We start from the raw sequence: 19,016 nt of genomic DNA, 5'->3' as shown, positions 1-19,016 counted from the left end.
ATATCGAATATAAGTAGATGATATCCTCCAATTAGAAGGCAGGCACTTTCAGACGAGACTAAAAACCAGTGAAAGACAACATCTTAAACTGAAAGGGAACATAGGTCTAGAGTCTCCGAGTTTCTGAGTGACTGGGAGAATGCAGAAAATCATCCAAACGTAGCAACCCCCAAAGCTCTCCAGACATTGATGGGTCAGGAAGATCTACTTCACATGATGATCTTAGAACATGGAAACCTAGTGGGGAAACACAGAAAAGTGAAGCATCAAGATCAACTCATCAACAAGATCTACTGATCAAGGTCATCTTACAAGATCCCAGCAAGAGTGGGAAGGACACCAGCTTTGGGAGGAAGGTTAGGCAAGACATGAGCCTGGCTGGCATCTTGACAGCTCCCAAACCAGAAGAAGACTCTTGGGAAGATGAGACTAGACCCCTGGGCAAGCTCTAGGCTGGGGATGTGAAGAAAACTGGTCCAGCGTCCTGAACTGTGCTGGGGGACGCTTGGGTGTAACTTAGATCTTTCTGACACCCGGCATGCTCCCAACTAGCATTCAGTTCTTAGCAGGGACCCCGGGCATTCAGTTCTAAATGGCTTTATAATGAATTGGGAGCACGGTGTTAGAGTAGATTGAATGCTGAGGAAGATCTATTCTTGAAGAAATTGGGCAGCGGGAGAAAAGGGAAGCAGAATCATAAATCCTGGGGTCTGCCTACTGAAAATAGTCGTGGAATTCTTAGAAGTAAGCTAAAAAAGTCATTTCTGAGACTTCACAAAGCTGAGACCAAGCAGCACGCTAGCCCCTCTGTGAGGTCGGTTAGAGACAGCTACACCAGCTGACAAGTTAGATGAATAACAAGTGTAGGTGATGCCTATGCTTCTAAGAACATCTCCCAGGCAGAATTAGAGAAGAACACCAGGGGGCTGATAGTTTAAAAACCGAGTATCTTCCTTTAACAAATCCAGGGAGGTGCAGGGATGAGGCTGAGTGAGAGAGAGTGCACTTACTCTGCATGCGTGAGACCTGGGGTTCAAGCCCCATCACTGCAAATAAGAGGGAAAAAAATAAAACAAAGGAAAAGAAGGAAGAGGAAAGAAGGAATGGCAAGAGGAGGAAAAAGAAGGAGGAAGGAAAGATGAGAAGAAGGGAGGATAAGGAGAAGAGAAGGAGGCGGAGGAGGAGGAAAAAAGAGGAAGAAAAAGAGACAGAGAGATAAAGAGAGACAGAGAAACAGAAAAAAGAGACAGAGACAAAAGACAAAGAGATCAAAACAGAGAGAGAAAAGGGAAGAGGAAGAGACAAAGAGACAGAGACAGAGAAAGAAAGGGACAGAGAGAGAAAGAGACTGAAAAAGAGACAGAGAAAGAAAAAGAAAAACAGGGAGAGAGAAAGAAGGAGAGAGAGAAGGAAGGAAGGAAGGAAGGAAGGAAGGAAGGAAGGAAGGAAGGAAGGAAGGAAGGAGGGAGGGAGGGAGGGAGGGAGGGAAGGAGGGAGGGAGGGAGGGTGAAGGAAGGAAGGAAGGAAGGAAGGAAGGAAGGAAGGAAGGAAGGAAGGAAGGAAGGAAGGAAGAGAAAGAGAAGTCATCCTTTGGAGCATATTCTGGTTGCCAGGCTCTAGGAAAGTTAGACTGAATCAGATCCGAGATCTCTGACCGTGTGAGTGTGAGAGCCGGTAGTGACTCTGTGTCTATTCTTGTCAGGCATCAAGCTACTGTCCTAGAAGCTGCATTACGACCGTGAGCACAGTCAGGAGAATCCATGTATGCCCCGAGTGTCACCAGGGAACGTGACAGATAAGTCAGGGGCCAGTGATGCAGAATCCGGGAGTAACTGACCTTAGGCTGGAGATGGGAAAAGGCAAAAAGCGAGGCCTCCGCTGAGCTTGCAGGACTAGAAAAGGGGCTTCAGCTCGCTCCTCCGAGGGTAGGGACACGTGGGCAGGAGAGGGACATGGGCCGGGGCAGCCTGTGGGGCTGGGGCCATCTGTGTGGGCAGACACAGTGAGGGGGACGAATGGGACCAGCCCGGGCGGGAGCGTGTAGTTCTGCAGTGGATTCAAGGCTCTCTCAGAGCCGGGGAACTATTGGGATGTTGTAGCTCGGGCTGGTGGCAGCCTCAGACATCTGCTGAAAACCTAGCGCGGCATGGGCTGATGGCAGGGGAGCAGGAGGCAATTGAGAACAACTGGAAGGTTCTCTGTGATCTAGGGGACCGGCAGGAATCAAGTGGGAGGGATTGACAACGGCTGGAGGCAAAAGGAGAGATGCACAAGGCTCCCAGATGAGAAAGCCGGGTTGCGGGATGAAAAAGCAGGGTTCCAGGAAGAGAACTTGGGGTTCCAGGAAGAGAACCTGAGGTTCTAGGAAGAGAACGTGGGGTTCCAGGAAGAGAACTTGGGGTTCCAGGAAGAGAACCTGAGGTTCCAGGAAAAGAACATGGGGTTCCAGGAAGACAACTTGAGGTTCCAGAAAGAGAACCTGGGGTTCCAGGAAGACAACTTGGGGTTCCAGGAAGAGAACCTAGGGTTCCAGGAAGAGAACCTGGGGTTCCAGGAAGACAACTTGGGGTTCCAGGAAGAGAACCTGGGGTTCCAGGAAGAAAACCTGGGGTTCCAGGAAGAGAACCTGAGGTTCCAGAAAGAGAACCTGGGTTTCCAGGAAGACAACTTGGGGTTCCAGGAAGAGAACCTAGGGTTCCAGGAAGAGAACTTGGGGTTCCAGGAAGAAAACCTGGGGTTCCAGGAAGAGAACCTGAAGTTCCAGAAAGAGAACCTGGGGTTCCAGGAAGACAACTTGGGGTTCCAGGAAGAGAACCTAGGGTTCCAGGAAGAGAACTTGGGGTTCCAGGAAGAAAACCTAGGGTTCCAGGAAGAGAACCTGAGGTTCCAGAAAGAGAAACTGGGGTTCCAGGAAGACAACATGGGGTTCCAGGAAGAGAACCTAGGGTTCCAGGAAGAGAACTTGGGGTTCCAGGAAGAGAACCTAGGGTTCCAGGAAGAGAACTTGGGGTTCCAGGAAGAAAACCTGGGGTTCCAGGAAGAGAACCTGAAGTTCCAGAAAGAGAACCTGGGGTTCCAGGAAGACAACTTGGGGTTCCAGGAAGAGAACCTAGGGTTCCAGGAAGAGAACTTGGGGTTCCAGGAAGAAAACCTGGGGTTCCAGGAAGAGAACCTGGGGTTCCAGGAAGAGAACCTTAGGTTCCAGGAAGAGAACTTGGGGTTCCAGGAAGAGAACCTGAGGTTCCAGAAAGAGAACCTGGGGTTCCAGGAAGACAACTTGGGGTTCCAGGAAGAGAACTTGGGGTTCCAGGAAGAGAACCTAGGGTTCCAGGAAGAGAACTTGGGGTTCCAGGAAGAAAACCTGGGGTTCCAGGAAGACAACCTGGGGTTCCAGAAATACAACCTGGGGTTCCAGGAAGACAACCTGGGGTTCCAGAAAGAGAACTTGGGGTTCCAGGAAGACAACTTGGGGTTCCAGGAATAGAATCTGAGATTCCAGGAAGAGAACTTGGGGTTCCAGGAAGAGAACCTGAGGTTCCAGAAAGAGAACCTGGGGTTCCAGGAAGACAACCTGGGGTTCCAGAAAGAGAACTTGGGGTTCCAGGAAGACAACTTGGGGTTCCAGGAATAGAATCTGAGATTCCAGGAAGAGAACTTGGGGTTCCAGGAAGAGAACCTGAGGTTCCAGAAAGAGAACCTGGGGTTCCAGGAAGACAACTTGGGGTTCCAGGAAGAGAACTTGGGGTTCCAGGAAGAGAACCTGAGGTTCCAGGAAGAGAACGTGGGGTTCCAGGAAGAGAACTTGAGGTTCCAGAAAGAGAACCTGGGGTTCCAGGAAGACAACTTGGGGTTCCAGGAAGAGAACCTAGGGTTCCAGGAAGAGAACCTGGGGTTCCAGGAAGAGAACTTGGGGTTCCAGGAAGAAAACCTGGGGTTCCAGGAAGAGAACTTGGGGTTCCAGGAAGAGAACCTTAGGTTCCAGGAAGAGAACCTGGGGTTCCATAAAGAGAACTTGGGGTTCCAGGAAGACAACTTGGGGTTCCAGGAACAGAATCTGAGGTTCCAGGAAGAGAACTTGGGGTTCCAGGAAGAGAACCTGAGGTTCCAGGAAGAGAATGCAGGCTCTGAGGCACAGGACACACACTAGAGCCTTCTTGGGTTACCCTGCCACCATGGTGCACCCCAAGGTGGGCAGGAAGAAGATTAAGGATGAAGACACACACTCTGCTCAAGTTTCTACTGCCAACCTTGCCTGGTGTCTGCTAAGGTGACCCCAGTCCCTTTGCATTTGCTGCCTTCCTATACCTTCTCTCTCCTCCCTGCCCAGTGGTCCCTCTCTCTGCTCCCCACCAGCTAGGACAATCCGAGCCCAAAGGCCAACTGGGACCCCACATCCCGCGCTCACTTATTTTTGTGCCTCACAGTCAACGAAGCCCTTTCCTTTTTCTAGACTGCGCCCAGTCGGAAGTTCCGGGAAAGCAGGGCACAGCTTTTTGTCCATCAGTCTTCTGGGGCACAGTCAATCCTGGCTGGGGACAAAGGCACAAACTGGCTTCAGGTCACCTGAGCTTGTAGCATAGAAGCAGGACCAGGTGAGCTTCCCAGTAGTCCCAGCGTCACCCCCCAACCCCTGATGCAGTTCATCCCACAGAGATCATTCTGTCTGGGACAAGATTTTAGCATTTTCAAGGAAGGATGAAGCTTTCTTGGGGACTTAGGCTTGTCCATGAAAACCATAGCCTGGTGGTCAGAGAGAAAGCAAAAGGTCTGAGGCGTTTGCCTTGAACACAGCCAACCGGGGTTAGATCCCTGGCACCCTATATTGTGTCCTGAGCTCTGCCAGGAGTGATCCCTGAGAACCATCGGGGATGCCCAAGAAACAAAGCAAAAAAAAAAAAAATCAGGTCCTGCCTGAGACATGGCTCCAAAGTTGAACACTCGCCTCAAATGCGTGAGGTCCTGGGTTCGATCCCTAAATGTCACATGTGCCTTGAGCCCCATCAACACGACAATAGCGAACAAATAAAGTATGTCCAAGCACAGCCTGACTTTGCCAATTAAAACTATAGACCCGGAGTTGGAGCGATATAGCACAGCAGGGAGGACGTTTGCCTTGCACAAATGGCCCAGCATCCCAATGGTCCCCCGGGCACCGCCAGGAGTATTTCCTGAGTCAGAGCCAGGATAACTCCTGAGCATCACTGGGTGTAACCCCCCCCAAAGAAAAACAGAAAAAATATGTAGCGACCCCCACAATCTTCGGGCTGGCACCCTGCTCAAGGTCTCAGCTCGTGAGTCTGCATCTCTGAGGAAGATGCACCCCCAGGGTCCCCGGCCCCTGTGTGGGCCCCCAGCCTGCTTCCTGGGCTTATCAGCTGCCTCACCGCCCGTACCAGGCCTGATCTATTGGGCGTGTGTGTCTGACGTAGAGAGGCACGGGCGTCGTCGGCACAAAGGTAAATAGGCCGCGTTGGTTCTGAGTTACGTGTTCCCTGAGCGCAATCCCAAGCCCATCCATTGCATTCTGACGGCATTGATCGGCAATTTTCATTTTCTAATTTCAAATAAAGCCTCTTGCCGCCATCACGACACTCGGCTCTGGGACGTAACTTCACAGTTCATTTTAGCTTCATCGCTTCGAGACGCGCCCACTCCCATCACTCTTAAGTGGTAATTCCACTTTTCCAATTAGATTGTGCGAGCGAACCAGATAAATGGACTCTTCTCCCCCAAGCCGTCATCGCAGCCTTGCCAGCCAGACTGGGGCGACAAACGGCCCAGAGGCCCGGCCAGGGGTTTGCTGCCAAGACCCCAAGTCGCAGCATTCACAGCTGTGGGTCAGGTCCATCTGCCCCGTCCAGCCTCGGCTGTTGGGCTCTGCACCCCTTTCGTTTTGGTTTTTGAACTTTTTTTTTTATTATTATCACTTTGGTAATAGGATTACAATAGTGTACAAGTTTCTGTACAAGTTACTATAAAGCCCCCACCGAGTAACTGTGACCCTCCCACTGTCCTCCGTCCCCTCCATCCAAAGTTCCTTCCCTCCCACCCCTGTCCCCATTACTGTGATTGACAGTTTGGGGTTTGGGTACAAACCCAAACATGGTGGTACCCATAGTACCACCATGTGCTCCAGATTCCTCACTCAGCCCATTTGTCACACACATGCCATACACACATGCACACACATACACATGCCCATGTACACACACGCACACACATGTGTGCGTGTACACATGCACACACACATACACACCCATGTACACACACGCACACGCATGTGTGTGCACGTACATATGTGCATACACACATACACATGCCCATGCACATGCATGTGTGTGCACGTACACATGCGCATACACACATACACACGCCCATGTACGCACACACATATGCATGTGTGTACACGTACACATGTACACTTGCACATGCACACACATACGCACACACATGCACACACATGCACATGCATGTGTGTACGCGTACACATGCACTCCTGCATGTGCACACACATCCACACACATGCATGTGTGCATGTGTGCATGTGTGCATGTGTGTACACGTACACATGCACACACATATACACACGCACATGCATGTGTGTATGCATACACGTGCACACATTTGCACATGTACACATATGCACACACATACGCATGCACATGCATAGACATGTGTGTACATGTACACATGCACACTTGCACATTGCACACACATATGCACACACATGCATACACACGCACATGCATGTGTGTACATGTACACACGCACTCTTGCACATGCACACACATATGCACGCACACACATGTGTGTACACGTACACGTGCACACTTGCACGTGTACACAGACGCACACACATGCACACACACGCACACACATGTGTGTACACGTACACATGCACACTTGCACATGCACACACATACGCACGCACACACATGTGTGTACACGTACACGTGCACACTTGCACGTGTACACAGACGCACACACATGCACACACATGTGTGTACACGTACACATGCACACTTGCACATGCACATACTCGTACTAACTTGCCACTTTCCAGTGTGCATCCTAGTACCTGACATTCTTTCTCAACCTCGATGATCCACCCCTTGATCTGTTTTTCTCCCTATACAGAGGTGGGTGAGCTCATCCTGCGTCTGTCCTTCGGCCTCCGACTTCTTTTGCTCAGCCCGAGAGCCCCCAGCTACACCCACACCACACCTGCCTGCCTTCATTTTCCTAGTGGCTGTATACTTCGCCGTTGTATCTCCAGACCTCAGCTTCTTCATCGGTTCTTCTGCCGTTCTTCCCTTCCTGGCTGGGAGCTGCAGGGGACATCAGTGGTCGCACCCTTTTCGGAGAGCTGCAGCACCCACAGAGGACAGGCCCAGGCCACGTGGACGTCAGCCTCTTTCCAGCGTCACCAAAAGGAGCCGGTTTTTTTTTTTTTTGGTTTTTGGGTCACACCCGGCAATGCTTAGGGGTTTCTCCTGGCTCATGCACTCAGGAATTACTCCTGACAGTGCTCGGGGGACCCTATGGGATGCTGGGAATTGAACCCGGGTTGGCTGTGTGCAAGGCAAACGCCCTACCCGCTGTGCTATCGCTCCAGCCCAAGGAGCAGCTTCTTATTCCTCAGCCTCATGCCCCTGTCCATACGTGCCACTTATGCAAGTCCAGCTTTCAATGAGGTCCCTGCCATGACACAGCCGAGAGAGTGGGACCTGGACTTCCATATCCCAGCTCACGGCCACCCCGGAGTCCCGTGTGGGCTGTTGGTTTTCTTTTCCTTATTTTTGTTAATTAACAAATTTAGCTTTTTGGGTCACAGTGGGCGATGCTCAGGGGTGAGCACTCCTGGCTCTGCACTCAGAAATCACTCCTGGCAGTACTCAAGGGATCACACAAGATGCCAGGGATCGAACCCAGGTTGGCCACCTGCAAGGCAAACACCCTCCCCGCTGTACTGTCGCTCCGGCCCCATCAGTGGGTTTTCTGTATCTGAACTTTGGGCAGACACAGCGTCGTACACTCAAGGTTCAGGGGAGAATGGCGTTCCCTAACCCAGGGGCAGCCAAGTGCCCACAGCAGGCCAGCAGCAGAGGCAGTGGGTAGCAAAGACAGACCCTGAGAACCCACCGCCCAGCAGAAGGGAGGTATCATGGTCTTACATCCCGGCCTCGTCCTGTCTGTGACCCCCGCTGTCTGTGGAGACGGCGATGCTGGATAGGAACCAGCTCACATACAACTCTGGGTGGGGCCCCACAGGTAACACGGCGTTAAGGTGCCTTCCTGGCCTGCTGCTGACCCCAGTTTAACCCCCGAACCCAAGCGAGTATGGTCTCAGCAATACCAGGAGGATTCCCGAGTCGGAGCCAGGAGTAGCCCTGAGCACCATTGGGTGTGGTCCCCAAACCAAATTCACACACCACCGGCAGGGGAGGTCGCTCAGAGGATGGGAGGTGGCCAGAACTTTCGTGCTCAAGGTCCCAGGTTCTGTCCCCAGGACCGCCAGTCGGCCAGTGCTAGGCCTGAGCCGACAGCAGCTGGGTCACAGTGACATCGGGAGGGAGTGGCCCCGGGCCCCTGAGCACTGAAGGAGAGAACCCCAAACCAAGCCATCAATAAAGGCAGATGCCACACACGTGCGTTCCTGCTGGGTCATCACCGCGAAATGTCTCAAGAGAGATTCGCCAATCTCGAGAGAGATTCGCACGATGCTGAGAGAGATTCGCCAACACCGTGTGCCAGATGCTGGGACTCAGACCCAGAGAGGGTCAGGACACTTGTCTCTCGGGCTGTTGCTGCCAGTAGATCTTTTATGCTTTATCTCTTTTGTTTCTTTTAGTTTATTTATTTTGAATCACAGTGAGGTCAGTTTCAAGGTTGCTCACAATTGGGTCTCAGCCATCCAATGTTCCATCACCCGTCCCTTCATCCGGGCACATTTCCCACCACCAATGTCCCCAGTATCCCTCCCGCCCTGCCCCCTTCCCACACCCACCTGCCTCAATGGCCCATACTTGTGTTCTTCCTCTCTCCCTTTCTCTCTCTCTCTCCTTGTTTTGCACGACAGACCCGGAAATGTTAACCGACCTTCAGTTCTTGTCCAAAGCAATCATTCCTAACTATCACTGTCACACTGGTCCCTTCTCTGCCCTCACTGCCCTTCCCCCCCCCCCAACACTTGTGGCGAGCTTCCAACCATGGACTTGCCCCAAGGAAGAACAGACCCTGGGGGCCGTCAGCAGGATAGAGCCGTGCCATGGCCTTGACTCCGGGCTCATTTCCCTCCTCCAAACCCCTCTGGCTCCCAGGCAGGCGGGTGGGCCTACGGGAATATGGGGTTTGGCCTTCACGCAGGCCCGTGAAGAATTTCCTTTCCTTCCACAAGAGCCCTGTCCTCCCTTGAGGGTGGGCGGAAGGTCCAGCGATCTGTTCCCTCAAGGGTCTGCCCTCCCGGCCCCTGACTGGCCAATGTGACTCTTTACCTTGATGGGGAGAGGAAGTCGAGGGGCTGCACCGGAGGAAGTGCTGAGAGGGGAGGGGGCCACAGCCCCGGAGCCTGCATGTGACCCCCGCGTCCAGGAGTCAGGGAGCTGTTGACACAGCCTGGTCACAACTGAGGCACTGGGGTGGTGGGGAGGTATGTGGGAATATGGCCCAGGCAGTGACCACGAGGACAGTGGTCCTGACAGTTCCCTGTTCTCAGGGCCTCAGCCCCTGCATGAGGTTCTGAGTTTGGGAAGGAACCAAATAGGCATCAAGAAGCAGCCCCAGCACATGTGTGTACATGTGTGCATGTGTGCATGTGTGTATGTACATATGTACATATGGGCTAGAGCAATAGCTCAGCGGTAGGGCATTTGCCTTGCACGCGGCTGACTTGGCCAACCCAAGTTTGATTCCTCCGCCCCTCTCGGAAAGTCCGGCAAGCTCCCGACAGCATCTCGCCCGCACGGCAAAGCCTGGCAAGCTCCCTGTGACGTATTCAATATGCCAAACACAGTAACAACAAGTGTCACAGTGGAGACGTTACTGGGCCCGCTCGAGCAAATCAATGAACAATGGGAGGACCATGCTGTGCTGTGCTGCTGTACATATATGTACAAGCATGCATATGTTTGTGTGTACATGTGTGACCACGGGTATGCATAGTGTGTTCATGTGTGTACGAACCTTGCACACGTGTTTGCGTGTGCACACCTTTATGCACAAGCATACCCGTGTGAGTGCATGTGTGCGTGCACTTGCGGTCAGGCATGCGCTTGTGTGGAGCTGTGTGCCCAAGCTGTGTGCCTGTGTGTGTTTGAACGCATGCATGTGTAGGCAAATGTGGGCATGCCTATATCTGTGCGTGCACATAAGTATACACGTGTGTGCGTGCACACGTGGTCAGGCATGTGTTCGTGAGCATGTAGCAAATCCCACCTGCCATGAAGCCCACCTAGCACCATCTCCAGGGCTCACCCCCGCTTGCTCACACCCTCCCTCGTGTATAAACATCACCTCCCCCTGGCCCAGAATGCCTGTGTCGCCCCTCAAGCAGCCCCCGGACGTGTCAGCAGTCACCCTCCGCCCCACCGGGCCCCCCGCTGCTGTCCTGGATTTGCCCACTGAGGTCATTTCCTCCCCCAAGAAGCCCCAGCAAGAGGTCCTGGCAGGATTGTGCAAGGGTCCCCCATGCTGAGGGGCCTCCAGAAGACAGCTGGGGGTCTCCGCTCTTTGGGAAGGCGAAGTTTGCTGTCAACTATGGTGTGCGAGGGTTCGAGTCCCATGGCCACTTCTTTCAGATGACAAGACCAGGCCACAAGCACCTCCCCCTTTTTTTTAATTAGTGAAACGCCATGAGGTACAGTTATAGACTTATAAATTTTTGTGCTTGGGTTTCAGTTATACGATGATCAAGTACCCATCCCTCCACCAGTGCCCATTCTCCATCATTCACATTTTCTTTTTTAAATTTTTGTTAGTGAAACACCATGAGGTACAGTTGTAGACTTACAAATTTTTGTGCTTGGGTTTCAGTTATACAATGATCGAGTGCCCATCCCTCCACAGTGCCCATTCTCCACCACCATGGGTCCCAGCATCCCTCCCACCCCCCATCCTCCCACCCCACCCTGCCTCTGTGGCAGGGCATTCCCCTCTGTTCTCTCTCTCATTTTGGGTGCTGTGGTTTGCAAGAGAGGCATTGAGTGTCAATCATGTTCGGTCTACAGTCTACTTTCAGCATGCTTCTCCCTTCCTGGGAGGATCCTCCCAACACCCTTTATTTGGTGCTCCCTTCTCCATCTGAGCATAGCACCTCCCCTTTGAACTTGCAGGGGCAACTTTCCATGGGGATGGAGAGAGACTTGATTAAACATGTATCACCCACCTCTGTGAAGGGGGTAGGAAGGTAGCAAGGTGCAGCCCTTCCAGGAAACAGTCAGGAGCGTCTTCCAGAAGCTCAGGCTGAGCCCCTAATCTCCAGGGGTCCCGCTCCTGGGTCTTACGGGACACAGCCTCCCCAAAGGCGGTTGAGCCCCTCAGAGTTTATTGATGGTTCCCCCAGCTGCGGAGTCAACCCCAGGGACTCTCCGTAGACACGGGGGAAACCGTGCTCCACAGACTCCGTGGAACAGTGCTCACCGCCACGATAAAGGCTTCCTGCCATTTGGGGGAAAACAAAGGAATCCCCAGGGGAGTTTGCCAAGTAGAGGCAGGTGGAGGCTGGTGAGGTGGCATGATGCCCCCTGCGTGCTTGAGAAGGAACAGACGACTCAGGGACACTGACCCAGAGAGGATGAGGGTGTGGCAGGGAGCAGCTTGCAGGCCTCACGGAAAGCCAGCGTTTGTTTTATGTGCGTGTTCTTAAGTAAACACAGACCCCCAAGCCCAGGGGCTGGGAGACAGCCCAGGGGGTGAAGTTGCTGGCCTGGCCGGCAGCTGACCCAACTTCTACCCCCATCCCTCAAGGTCCCCTGAGCCCCACCAGGGGTGATCCCTGAGCTCCGAGCCAGGATTAAGTCCTGAGTGTGCCAGCGTGGCCCAAACCCAAACAAAACACATAAAACAGCCAACTGCAGGTTAAGTGACCCTCCCTCTCACTGCAGAATCAATTAAACGCTGGTGACACGAGTGCCAACGAGCACGTGTCCTTCCCCCCGCACGATGATGAGACTCAGACCCAACCCCTTAGACTACCCACCCCTAGTCGGCTCGCCCCCCTCCAACCCTCCCCCATGCCCCTGAGTGCATCCCTGCCCAACCCTCGGGAGGCCAGTCAAACCTCCCACCATACCCACAATCAATACCCACCCAGGACTCTGTCCTTGTCAAAGGTAAGACGCTGGACTTCCGCTGAGGTCACTTTCACACCTTTCCCCAGACCCAAAAGAGTTTTATCTTATCCCAGTGTCAGTTCCGGGACCCCTTGAGATTCAGGGTGATAGGGACTCACTCCCAGGCCCAGCACATCAGTGTCTAAGCCCCCTGGACCCGGCAGGACGATGCCCCATTGTGAGACGTTTCCCCCCCAAAACCTCTCCTCCTACTGCCCTGACTGGGTTCTGGGGAGTAAGTGGGGTAAATGTCCCAAAACCAAAGGATCTCCCCCCTACACACACACACACACACACACACACACACACACACACACACACACACAGGGGTCTTGCTCCTCCCGCCCTTAAGGACCCCATTGTCCAAGGCTGGACTCCTCTGCCCAGCCTCTCAGCAAACACAGTGATTTGTGGCTCCATGGATAGGTCCAGGTTCAACTCAGTCACTTCCACCCAGCACCTGGCAGGCCGGAGTTTCCCAAAGCCAAAGAACAGGAGGAGACCCAGGGATGGCCCACAGGCCGGACGGAGACCCTGCCAGCCAGACCACGGTGCCCCAGGCCTGCTTTCGGTGGCCGGGAGCAGTCGTGAGGGAGTGTAGGCGCCTTCATCTACACGCGGGAGCTCCGAGGCCCCTCTAGGCCCCTGACCTGGGACTCTGAAGATGCAGGCACGGAGGCTGGACAGACGCACCATCCAGCCCATCCCGGCACTGCGCCTGGGTCCGTCCACCCTGCTCAGGGAAGTGTCCCCAGCCTGTTTTCTCCCAGCCTGCACTTCCCTTCCTCACGCCTGGAGCGGTTCTGTCGCAGAGATGGGAACTCACACCCCAGGCATGCACCTTCCTGTCCAGCCAGACGGCCGGAGTTGCTGTCACATGCTTTGTTATTGGGGCTTTGACGTGCAAGAAGTGTCCCCAACAGCGCGCCTGTCCCATGTAGACAGCAGGCCTCCCCCATCAGACCTCCCTCTCTCTCGCCCTCCCTCCCTCCCTCCCTCCCTTCCTCTCTCCCTCTGTCTCCATCCCTCTCTCCTTCCCTCCCCTCTCTTCCTCCCTCTCTCTCTCCCTCCCTTCCTCTCTCCCTCCCTCCTTCCATCTCTCTCCCTCCCTCTCTCCTTCAGACCCTCCTGCCCTCCCTCTCTCTCCTCCTCCCTCCCTCCCTTATTCCCTCTCTCCCCCTCCCTCATCTCTCCTTCCCTCCTTCCATCTCTCTCCCTCCTTCCCTCTCTCTTCCTCTCCCTCCGTCTCTCCCTTCGTCTCTCCCTCCCTCCCTCTCTCCCTCTCCCTCCCTCCCTCCCTCCTTCCCTCCCTCCCTCTCCCTCCCCTTCTCCCTCTCTCCTTCCCTGTCTTTCTCTCCCTCCCTCTCTCTCCCTCTCTCTCACCCTCCTTCTCTCTCTCTCTCTCTCTCTCTCTCTCTCTCTCTCTCTCTCTCTCTCTCTCTCTCTCTCTCCCCCCCCAGCTCCCTGGACCCTCTGTGCCTTGTTCTCTTCTGGTGCTTTCTTTCAGTACCACACCCCCCCCCACCTGCAGCCCCACCCCGCCCAGGAGCCCCGCCTTCCTTCCGGGCAGCCCCTCTCTCTCCACCGTGCTTGCCCTCCGTGTTCTCTGCCCTTTATTTCCCTGGCTTCAAGGTTAAACTCGGATCCGTCAAGAGAAACAAAGGCAGCAGCGGGCGCACACCCCTCACTGCCCTTTTCATGGAGATTACAGGTGCACCGTTGCCATGGGAACCACGCAGGATGCCAGGCTGACAACAAGTGACATTCAAACCCTGGGGGACCCTGACCCCAGCCCCCACCCCCACCCCCAGGCATCCGAGTGCACTGTAAGTGCCAAGGGGGGAAGGCACGCCCTTCCCTGCACCCTCATTCATATTTTTAAAGGAGGGGATGGGGGTGGGGGGTGGCACAGGGGAAGCTCTTCAGAGAGGAAGGCGGGAGGACCAAGTCTCCAGCACCGGCTCCCTGGAGCCAGCACCCCGAAGAGAGCAGGGCCGGCCCCAGGAAGGCAAGTCAGGGGCTTCTTCCCGGATGCCACCGGGACTGGAGTGTTTTCTCCTGCCCCCCCAGTGCAGTCGCATGGGGCCCATGAAGGAAGAACAACATTCTGGAAGGCGTGGGGGCCACACCCAGGGTCACTCCCAGCTCCATCCCCACAGTGTCCCCTCCCGCCCCCTCCATCCCCCCCACCCCCCCACCCCCCCACCCCCCCCCCCCCCCCCGCAGAGCTCAGGGGATGGTGCAGAACCAGGATACAGCTGGGCCAAGAGCACACTCAGCCCTGAGAGAGGCCTTCCTCACGGGCGGGAAGGACCCAGACCATGGTGCGGTCAGCGGGGCCAGTTTCATGTGTCCACCGTGTGCCCCTGATGCTGTACTGATAGGGACCGGTCCACTGACCAGAGCGCACGTGGCCGGCCACGCCGAGGCACCATCCCAAAGCACAGCCCGCGCCCGCTCCCAGGATGCTCTGTGGCCCTTCTGAGGGCAGACAGGGACCGTGGCCCTGAGCCCGCTGGGCATGGCCGTGAGCAGTGAGCCCACTGGGCTGGACGTTGGGGGAACTTTGTCCCTCCTGTGGGGCATGCTCTCTGACCCCTCCTCAGGAAGGAAGAGACTCCGACCATGCACATGGTCAGTCATCCAGGGGCCAGCGAGGAGGCCAAGCCCCGAGTTTCCTCAATGGCCCTAGACAAGCAGGCACGTCAGCTGGGGTCTGGGGGGCCCACAGCACGGAGCCCCCCTGATTTGCTGGGTGTCTGAAGCCCATGTACAGGGTACAGGGTGATGTCGGCAGGCAGATAGGGAAGGCCTATCTGCCTCCCCACGATGGCAGTAAATTTCCTGGGAAGTAATAGCTCTGAAGGTGCAAAGGCCAACCTTGCAGGAAACAGGACGGAAGGCTGATCAGACCCTCACCTGGCACCTGAAGCTCAGGGCATTCCCTTTTGTTCTCTCTCTCCTTTTGGGTGCTGTGGTTTGCAAAAGAGGCAATGAGTGGCAGTATTCGGTCTCTGGTCTACTTTCAGCATGCATCTCCCATCCTGGGCAGACCCTCCCAACACCCTTTATTTGGTGCTCCCTTCTCTATCTGAGCTGCCTTTACCCCTAGAGTGTGCGGCTTAAAAGGCCACCTTGAGCAAAGGAAGGTGCACATATGCCGCCCAAGCCCACATGTTGCTTGTGACATTCGTGCCCACGTGGCCCAGCACATGCGATGCCTGAGCCCATGTGTCGCCCGAGCACATGTGTCACCCGCATGTGTCACCCGCATCTCCCCTCTTGAGATGTGGACTTTCATGCTCTCCTGTCTACTGCTGGGATGTGTGTAGGGGCTCTCTCCCCCCTTGGAGAAGCCCGTGTTCTCTCTCTTTTTTTTTTTTTAAACGAAAAACAAAAAACACTGTCATTCCGTTGTTCATCGATTTGCTCGAGCGGGCCCAGTAACTTCTCCATTGTGAGACTTCTTGTTACTGTGTTTGGCATATCGAATACTCTCGGTAGCTTGCCAGACACTCCGAGAGGGGCAGAGGAATCAAACCCGGCTCGGCCAGGCTGGCTGTGCACAAGGCAAACGCCCTACCGCTGTGCTATGACACAGCCAACAATTAAAAAAAAAAATGTTTATTAGTGAGACACCATGAGGTACAGTTGTAGACTTACAAATTTTGTGCTTGGGTTCCAATTATACAATGATCAAAATACACATCCCTCCACCGGTGCCCATTTCCCACCACCAGGAATCCCAGTATCCCTCCCACCCCCATCCCCCCATGCCACCCTGTCCTATTTCTCTCTTGAGCATGTTATTCTCTCCCTCCCTTCCTCCCTCCCTCCCTCTCTCTCCCTCCCTCCATTTCTCTCTCTCTCTCTCTCTCTCTCTCTCTCTCTCTCTCTCTCTCTCTCTCTCCCTCCCTCCACACCTTCAAAACCCCTCCAAATAAAATCTATTTACTTCACTGTCGTCTACTAGTCCTGAAATTCCTCAATGCAAGGCGAGACAAGAACCCAGGAACCCTGGGTCCTGGATGACAGAGGCGGATGGGGAGAAAGTGACCGTCTTTATCCTCCCCACTTCACATGAGCCACTCGTAGGGCCCACCGACATCAAAAACACACTGGCCAAGGTCATCGCCAGGAAGGGGCGGCTGCGCCTTCACCGGGCAAAGGGCCAAGGGCGGACACAAGGACCAGAGGGGCGTCTCAGGCCCCCCTGGGACTGTCCCTCTGCAGCCAAAGCTGCGGGTTGGCTCTGGGAACCGTGTGAGCTCAGAGCAAGGTGAAGCTGCAGGGGGGAGCCTGGCTGGGGCACAGAGAGGGACCTCGGCCCTCCTGGGAGACCTCCGCAGGCTTCTGACTCCAGCCCACCCCACCTGACACACCAGGATCCAGAAACCTGACCGTGAATGCGGATGGTTGCGCCCCCTTTCTATGGAGGGTCGCAGGGGGTCCGCCCTCAGAGAGCCGTTATTCCACATCATCACAAGCCCTGCTGGGGGCCAGAGCCATCACACAGCTGGCCGACGATGGCCTTGCCCATGGTTGACCCAAGTTCCATCCCCGGCATCCTCCAAGGGTCCCAAGCAGCACCAGGAGTGAGCCCTGAGCACAGAGCCCAGAGCAAGTCCTGCGAACCGCCAGGTAACTAGCAAACAAACACAAAGCCTGCAGAGGCCGGCGACCACCCCTCTGGGCCTGGTGGCCTGTCCACTCTGCAAAATCCCTGCAACCAGGGCTAGGCTCCTGGTATAATCTTTCCAATGGACCAGTTCCGGGAGTTCCAGGGAACCCCCGGGGTGGGGGATCTGAGCTCTCCCCTTCCCCTCCCCCTCTCTGGGGGTGCAGTGCCCTCCTGGGGCATGGGCAGGGGTGTGGGGCAGGCAGGGGTAGGCATCCGGCCACCCGGTCTGGGCAGCCCTGGTCATCGCTGCGTCAGCCTTGCTGGGCACTGGCCACACTTGTTCCCTTTCTCCCTTTATTTTTTAATTTTTTTTTTTTTTTTTTGTCATTCCAATTTCATTTCCCGGGCTGTGGTCTGCGGGCTCAGCAGTCGCTCCGGTCTGAAGTGACTCCTGGGACCTCGGCGCTGTTCTATATGCAAATGGCCTTGCACCTGGGCAGCCGAGCGGGCGCGCAGACAGTTTAGTTATGCAAATCGGATTGATCGCAGCATCTTGCCGAGTGCGCAGGCCCGGCCCGGGCGGCTATATTTCACCCGCTAAATTCCTGGCGAAGGGGGCAGAAATGAAATGCCAGAGCCTGAGCCCACTCCTCCCTCCCCACCCCCACCCGCGTCCCCGCCCGCCTCGGCCGCTAATGTCATTTTTTTTTTCCTTTTTGCATGCAGGGACGGGTGTTATTGCTGAATTAACAGAAGGCTTGTTTTGGGTGGTAAAAAATATATATTAATTAATAATAATAATAATAATAAAAGCCCAAATGGCTGGGATGTCACCAGCATGGTGGGTGGTGCACGGGGGTGTCTGTCAGTTGATAGGAGAAAATCCCCAAATGCAGTATGGGCAGTGTTTAATAATAATAATAATAATTAATAATGGGGCTGGAGCGATAGCACAGCAGGTAGGGCGTTTGCCGTGCACGCGGCCGACCCGGGTTCGATTCCCAGCATCCCATATGGTCCCCCGAGCACCGCCAGGAGTGATTCCTGAGTGCATGAGCCAGGAGGAACCCCTGAGCATTGCGGGTGTGACTCAAAAAGCAAAAAAATATAATAATAATAATAATTAATAATAATAATAGCAATAGAGACTTTGGCCTCAAAATCTTCCCGGGAGTGAAGGGTGAGCGGAAGTGGTGTGGTCTCCCCAGATTCTGTCCCCTAACAAAAGATGAAATCAACCCCAGGGAGACAGATCACACGTCCCATGGGGGTCGCATCACCCCCGTGTCTGTGTCCCAAATACCCGCCTGCCCATTCTGGCCGCAGACTGGGAGGGAAAAAAATTTTTTGAATTTTTTTTTTCAGCTCCAACGTACTTGAGCCTGCCGTAAATGATCAATCCCACGTCAGATATGCTGCATTCGTGCACGTGGGCGCCTGCGACACCAGGGCCTGATTTGGCTGCTTCTGCGCGCCCTCTTTATTGATTTATAATCACTGATAAATAAGAGATGCGCACGGCAGGCTCCTGTCGCTGAGAGAAGAAAAGAAATGTGTGTCACATCCCTCCCTGCTAACCCTAACCAACCCCCGCCCCCCCTCCCCCTGCCACCTCCCCGCTTGGAACCAAGTTCAAAAATAAACCGAGAAGGTGAAGAAAAAAGTGTGTTTTGCCCCATATTGCATCATTATGAACAGGACTGAAGTGATAGGACAACAGGGAGGACGCTGGGTTTGATCCCCACCCTCCTCTGTGTCCATCCCCCCCCCGCCCCCTCTCCCCCGGTGCCACCAGGAGTGACTCCTGAGCACAGAGCCAGGAGCAAGCCCTGAGCACCGCTGGGGTGGCCTAACCACCCTCCAAAATAAAAAACGAATAAACGGGGCTCTGGAAAGCAGGTCTTGGAGAGAGGCCCCTGATTCAAGAGCTCAGCTCATCCCAGTGGGGGCGGGGTATCTAGGCCCAGGTGACAGCCCCCATCTCCAGCCCCTGCAGTGAGCGGTCCCCGCCGGGGCATCCCATGTGTGTGGCTGATGATGACACGCATGGCGCCACGTGTTTGGCG

The sequence above is a fragment of the Sorex fumeus genome, unplaced genomic scaffold (assembly GCF_029834395.1).
Source record: "Sorex fumeus unplaced genomic scaffold, SorFum_2.1 ptg000120l, whole genome shotgun sequence".
Taxonomy (NCBI): domain Eukaryota; kingdom Metazoa; phylum Chordata; class Mammalia; order Eulipotyphla; family Soricidae; genus Sorex; species Sorex fumeus.
The sequence above is the reverse complement of the archived record's forward strand: the minus strand, read 5'-3'. Positions refer to the sequence as shown.